This window comes from Triticum dicoccoides, chromosome 2B (assembly GCF_002162155.2).
Source record: "Triticum dicoccoides isolate Atlit2015 ecotype Zavitan chromosome 2B, WEW_v2.0, whole genome shotgun sequence".
Taxonomy (NCBI): Eukaryota; Viridiplantae; Streptophyta; class Magnoliopsida; order Poales; family Poaceae; genus Triticum; species Triticum dicoccoides.
Genome location: NC_041383.1, coordinates 118373786 through 118381237, shown reverse-complemented (window position 1 = coordinate 118381237; position 7452 = coordinate 118373786).

The following is a 7452-nucleotide window of genomic DNA, read 5'->3' as shown; positions in this document are numbered from 1 at the left end:
ATGGAGTTTCTTCATGCATATATACCAATAGACATGGTTCGCATGTCTCAAACTTTTCAAAAATGAGTGAGTCCAAAGATCCATCAACATGGAGCTTCTTCATGCGTTTTATACCAATATGACTTGCACAGCAGTGCCACAAGTAAGTGGTACTATCATTACTATCTTATATCTTTTGGCATGAAAATGTGTATCACTACGATCGAGATTCAATAAACCATTCCTTTAGGTGCAAGAGCACTTATTCAGGTTTAATACTAATCTTGATGGTAGAGGGAGCGTGCGATGTTAGATCACATCAAACTTGGAAACACTTCCAACACATATCGTCAGCTCACCTTTAGCCAGTCTCTGTTTTACTCCGTAGCTTTTATTTCGAGTTACTAACACTTAGCAACCGAACCGGCATCTAATACCCTGGTGCTACTAGGAGTACTAGTAAAGTACACATTGACATAATGTATATCCAATATACTTCTATCGACCTTGCCAGCCTTCTCATCTACCAAGTATCTAGGGTAATCCTGCTCCAGTGGTTGTTCCCCTTATTACAGAAGCACATAGTCTCGGGTTTGGGTTCAACCTCGGGTTTCTTCATTGGTGCAGCAGCTGATTTGCCGTTTCATGAAGTATCCCTTCTTTCCCTTGCCCTTCTTGAAACTAGTGGTTTCATCAACCATCAACAATTGATGCTCCTTCTTGATTTCTACTTTCGCGGTGTCAAACAACGCGAATATTTCAAGGATCATCATATCTATCCCTGATATGTTATAGTTCATCACGAAGCTCTAGCAGCTTGGTGGAAATGACTTCGGAGAAACTATCACTATTTCATCTGGAAGATCAACTCCCACTTGATTCAAGTGATTGTTGTACTCAGACAATCTGAGCACAAGCTCAACAATTGAGCTTCTCTCCTTAGTTTGCAGGCTAAGAAAATCGTCGGAGGTCTCAGACCTCTTGACGTGGGCACGAGCCTGAAATCCTAATTTCAGCCCTCGAAACATCTCATATGTTCCGCGACGTTTCGAAAACGTCTTTGGTGCCTCTACTTAAACCATTTAACTGAACTATCACGTAGTTATCAAAACGTGTATGTCCGATGTTCGCAACATCGACAAACGACGTTGGGGTTCAGCACACTGAGCGGTGCATTAAGGACATAAGCTTTCTACTGATCGCATAATCGTACTATCAACTTTCAACTATAATTTTCTCTAGGAACATATCTAAATAGTAGAACTATAGCGCGAGCTACGACATAATTTGCAAAGGGTCTTTTGACTATGTTCAGGATAATTAAGTTCATCTTATGAACTCCCACTCAGATAGACATCCCTCTGGTCATCTAAGTGATCACATGATCCGAGTCAACTAGGCCGTGTCCGATCATCACGTGAGATGGACTAGTCATCATCGGTGAACATCTTCATGTTGATCGTATCTACTATACGACTCATGCTCGACCTTTCGGTCTCCGTGTTCCGAGGCCATGTCTGCACATGCTAGGCTCGTCAAGTTAACCCTAAGTGTTTGCGCTGTGTAAAACTGTCTTACACCCGTTGTATGTGAACGTAAGAATCCATCACACCCGATCATCACGTGGTGCTTAGAAGCGACGAACTGTAGCAACGGTGCACAGTTAGGGGAGAACACTTCTTGAAATTTTGTAAGGGATCATCTTATTTACTACCGTCGTCCTACGTAAACAAGATGCATAATCATAATAAACATCACATGCAATTATATACTTGTGACATGATATGGCCAATATCATATAGCTCCATTGATCTCCATCTTCGGGGCTCCATGATCATCTTGTCACCGGCTTGACACCATGATCTCCATCATCATGATCTCCATCATCGTGTCTTCATGAAGTTGTCACGCCAACGACTACTTCTACTTCTATGGATAACGCGTTTAGCAATAAAGTAAAGTAAGTTACATGGCGTTCTTCAATGACACGCAGGTCATACAATAAATTAAGACAACTCCTATGGCTCCTGCCGGTTGTCATACTCATCGACATGCAAGTCGTGAATCCTATTACAAGAACATGATCAATCTCATACATCACATATCATTCATCACATTCTTCTTGGCCATATCACATCACATAGCATACCCTGCAAAAACAAGTTAGACGTCCTCTAATTGTTGTTTGCATGTTTTACGTGGCTGCTATGGGTTTCTAGCAAGAACGTTTCTTACCTACGCAAAACCACAACGTGATATGCCAATTGCTATTTACCCTTCATAAGGACCCTTTTCATCGAATCCGTTCCGACTAAAGTGGGAGAGACTGGCACCCGCTAGCCACCTTATGCACCAAGTGCATGTCAATCGGTGGAACCTGTCTCACGTAAGAGTACGTGTAAGGTCGGTCCGGGCCGCTTCATCCCACAATACCGTCGAAACAAGATTGGACTAGTAACGGTAAGCATATTGAACAACATCAACGCCCACAACTACTTTGTGTTCTACTCGTGCAAAGAATCTACGCAATAGACCTAGCTCATGACGCCACTGTTGGGGAACGTAGCAGAAATTCAAAATTTTCCTACGTGTCACCAAGATCTATCTATGGAGAAACCAGCTACGAGTAGAAGGAGAGTGCATCTACATACCCTTGTAGATCGCTAAGCAGAAGCGTTCAAGTGAACGGGGTTGATGGAGTCGTACTCGTCGTGATTCAAATCACCGATGATCAAGTGCCGAACGTACGGCACCTCCGCGTTCAACAAACGTACAGCCCGGTGATGTCTCCCACGCCTTGATCCAGCAAGGAGAGAGGGAGAGGTTGAGGAAGACTCCATCCAACAGCAGCACAACGGCGTGGTGGTGGTGGAGGAGCGTGGCAATCCCGCAGGGCTTCGCCAAGCACCATGGGAGAGGAGGAGTAGGGAGAGAGGTAGGGCTGCACCAAGAGAGATCAAATCATGTGTTATGGGCAGCCCTATGCCTCACTATTTATAGGGGGAGAGGGGGCTGCGCCCCCCCTCTAGGGTTTCCCACCCCTAAGGGGTGTGGCCAGCCCTAGATGGCAAAGGGGGCGGCGGCCAGGAGGGGGAGAGAGGGGAGGCGCCCACTAGGTGGGCCTTAAGGCCCATCTGGACTAGGGTTTGCCCCCTCCCACTCTCCCTTGCGCCTTGGCCCCTTGTGGGGGGCGCACCAGCCCTCCTAGGGGCTGGTCCCCTCCCACACTTGGCCCACGCAGCCTTCTGGGGCAGGTGGCCCCACTTGGTGGACCCCGGGACCCTCCCGGTGGTCCCGGTACAATACCGATATCGCCCGAAACTTTTCCAGTGACCAAAACAGGACTTCCCATATATAAATCTTTACCTCCGGACCATTCCGGAACTCCTCGTGACGTCCGGGATCTCATCCGGGACTCCGAACAACATTCAGTAACCACATACAAGCTTCCTTTATAACCCTAGCGTCATCGAACCTTAAGTGTGTAGACCCTACGGGTTCGGGAGACATGCAGACATGACCGAGACGTTCTCCGGTCAATAACCAACAGCGGGATCTGGATACCCATGTTGGCTCCCACATGTTCCACGATGATCTCATCGGATGAACCACGATGTCAAGGACTCAATCGATCCCGTATAGAATTCCCTTTGTCTAGCGGTATTTTACTTGCCCGAGATTCGATCGTCGGTATCCAATACCTTGTTCAATCTCGTTACCGGCAAGTCACTTTACTCGTTCCGTAACACATCATCCCGTGATCAACTCCTTGGTCACATTGCGCATATGATGATGTCCTACCGAGTGGGCCCAGAGATACCTCTCCGTTTACACGGAGTGACAAATCCCAGTCTTGATCCGCATAAAACAATAGATACTTTTGGAGATACATGTAGTGCACCTTTATAGTCACCCAGTTACGTTGTGACGTTTGATACACCCAAAGCACTCCTACGGTATCCAGGAGTTACACGATCTCATGGTCAAAGGAAGAGATACTTGACATTGGCAAAGCTCTAGCAAACGAACTGCACGATCTTTGTGCTATGCTTAGGATTGGGTCTTGTCCGTCACATCATTCTCCTAATGATGTGATCCCGTTATCAACGACATCCAATGTCCATAGCCAGGAAACCATGACTATCTGTTGATCACAACGAGCTAGTCAACTAGAGGCTCACTAGGGACATATTGTGGTCTATGTATTCACACGTGTATTACGATTTCCGGATAATACAGTTATAGCATGAATAAAAGACTATTATCATGAACAAAGAAATATAATAATAACTTATTTATTATTGCCTCTAGGGCATATTTCCAACAATTTCATGATATCGTTGAGGATCCTTGACGTTGCCAGTATATTCATGCATTAATCCGGGGCGGCGACTTAAAGGCAGAATACCCCAAGAAACCCTGCAGCGGACGAGATCAATACCAGTCAAACTGTTGGCCAGGAGAGTTCGGAGCTTGGCGAGTTGAGGCGCATAAGTTTTCCGTTCTGCGGCAGTTAAGCGTAGATGTAATGGGCGGCCATTGCTAAGCCAGTGAGGGCGGTAACACGGCAAAGGATTTTCTCTAGCAGGGACGATGTTCCGGCAATAAAACCAAGTTTGGTTCCAATCTTTGGGATGGCTATGATGTTTTGCATGAGGGAAATCAACTTCTTTTCTCTTCTGGATGGATACCCCACCAAGTTCTGTGTTGGGGCCATCAGAGAACTCCGTGTGGCGGTTTAAATGAAGAAAATCCCGGAAAAGCTCCATAGATTGTTCTTCTTGAAGGTAAACTTCACAGAACACTTGAAAGTTGCATATATTGGACACATAATTCGGTCCAATATCTTCTGGATGGAGTTGAAAGCTCGCAAGGACATCCCGGAATTTTTTTGATCCGGGCGGGCTGAATCCCCGGTCTAAGTGTTGCATAAATACAATCACCTCTCCATCTTGAGGTTCAGGAGGGCATTCAGAGCCCGGAACTCACCAATGAAGGACCCTTTTCAAGGCTAAAGCGCCAGTGGTAACATATCCATTGATTTGTGTCTCCGTGATCCGGGACGGAACCCAGTTGCAAGCAGAAAATTGTTTGGTCATCTTGGAAAGCAAACTATGAAAGAAAAAATGAAGGCCGGTTTACAATTAGCGGTTTAAGTGTGCTACTCAGTGTTAAAGCGCAAAATTGCTATTCAAGTCAAGTTGGAGGTTTAAGTGAGGGCTAATGGCGGATTGACTATTAAAGGTTAAACCGCCCTTAGGCAGAAGAGCCAGAGCTGAAAATCTACTAAGTGTTTATAGAAACAGATTTCACAGTATGGCAGTGTAATTTTGGATCTACCATGGTTAAATAAAGAAAATTTTCCTGAGCCCTACAATGGCGCTAAGAGGAAAAGAGAAGATCCAGATGGAGTTTGTCCAGGAATAGCAAGACACTATGGTATGGTGAGTTAAAACTATGGATCTAGCCGCAGTTCAAAGCTATCAGGCGTATGTAAGCTCAGTAAAAAGACTAAGAGAAGGGCGAAGAAGTACTGATGAATGGCGACGAACACGGATGAACTCTAAAAACCTAATGGAGATCTAGGGTTACAGGAAAGAGAACTTACCAGGCCCACTCAAGGGTTTCTGGTATGAACAGGGTGATGCAGCGGCCTTGGTCGGTGCAGATTTGAAGGTCGACAGCGGCGGCGGCGCTAGGGCTCATCGGGTCGCGAGGAGGAAGACGAGAAGAAAGGGGAGAAAATGGAAGGACCCTTAGGGCTTATTTATAACAGGGCAGGAAGATAACAACATGCGCGAGAATCAAGGAGCCTGAAGCGGCAAAAGTGGGCGCGGCTGACGCCTCGATTTTCGGCATACCATTATTGAAGGAATCTTTTTAATCGTTTTTTACAGAGATGACATCATGATGATCCTTTGCTGTGTCCAGAGGATGATGTCACGGCGGTTTAACAAAGTTTATGAAATAAGATATCATGGCGGTTTATGAGAAATGAAGGAAGATGTTCACATGATTTTTCTAAGTACTGAAGATTGACATGAACAGGTTCAAATCAATCTGGGGCCTAATGTTGGGGATATAACTACTGAGTGTAAACCGCCCAGGAGGGGCCGGTTTACCCTCAATTATATTAAAGCCCATGAAGATCCAGAAGATGGCGCTTTACTGATGAATCTTCGAGGCCCGAAGCCCAAAGGCGGATTAGGGCCCATAGTGGTAAACCGACATAGTCATGAAACTTGTATTGTAAGATAGGAAAGGAGAGACCGAGCCGGATACTTGTATGAGCCGGCCTCGGAACTTTGTAAACCGGCCGGGCATCAACCCGTGTATATAAGGGGACGACCCGGCGGCGGTTCAAGGACAGGAAACAACAACTCCAGAGCCAGGCATAGCGTGTTTAGCTCCCTGGTTATCGAGACCCCAATAATCCCATCACAACTAGACGTAGGTCTTTACCTTCATCGAGGGGGCTGAACTAGTATAAAATCCCTCGTGTCCTTTGTCCGGTTTAACCCTTTTAAGCTAACCCGTAGTGATGGCTCCACGACTAAGTCCTTTCACGAGGTCATCTAACGTGATATTTCCACGACAGTATGCAAGGGATGATGAAAACGATTCCCGAGCTCTTCCTGATGCTAAAATCGACGAAGGTAGAAATCAAGAAAGAGCATCAAGTGTTGATGATTGACAAGACCGCTAGTTTCAAGAAAAGGGCAAAGGGAAAGAAATGGAACTTCAAGTAGAATGGCAAACAAGTTGTCACTTCCGTGAAGAATCCCAAAGCTGGACGAAAGCCTGAAACTGAGTGCTTCTATTGCAAAGGAAATGGTCACTGTAAGCAGAAATGCCCTAAATATTTGGTGGATAAGAAGGATGGAAAAGTGAACAAGGGTATGTTTGATATACAGGTTATTGATGTGTACCTTACTAGTGTTTATAGTAGCCCCTGGGTATTTGATACTTGTTCGGTTGCTAAGATTAGTAACTCGAAATAGGAGTTACAGAATAAACAGAGACTAGTTGAGGGTGAAGTGACGATGTGTGTTGGAAGTGGTTCCAGGATTGATATGATCATCGTCGCACACTCCCTATACTTTCGAGATTAGCATCGAACTAAATAAATGTTATTTGGTGTTTGCATTGAGCATAAATATGATTAGATCATGTTTATTGCGATACGATTATTCATCTAAGGCAGAGAATAAATTGTTATTCTGTTTACATGAATAAAACCTTCTATGGTCATACACCCAATGTTGATGGTTTATTGAATCTTGATCATAGTGATACACATATTCATAATATTGATGCCAAAAGATGCAAAGTTGATAATGATAGTGCAATATATTTGTGGCACTATCGTTCGGGTCATATCGGTGTAAAGCGCATGAAGAAACTCCATAAAAATGAACTTTTGGAATCACTTGATTATGAATCATTTAATCCTTGCGGACCGTGCCTTATGGG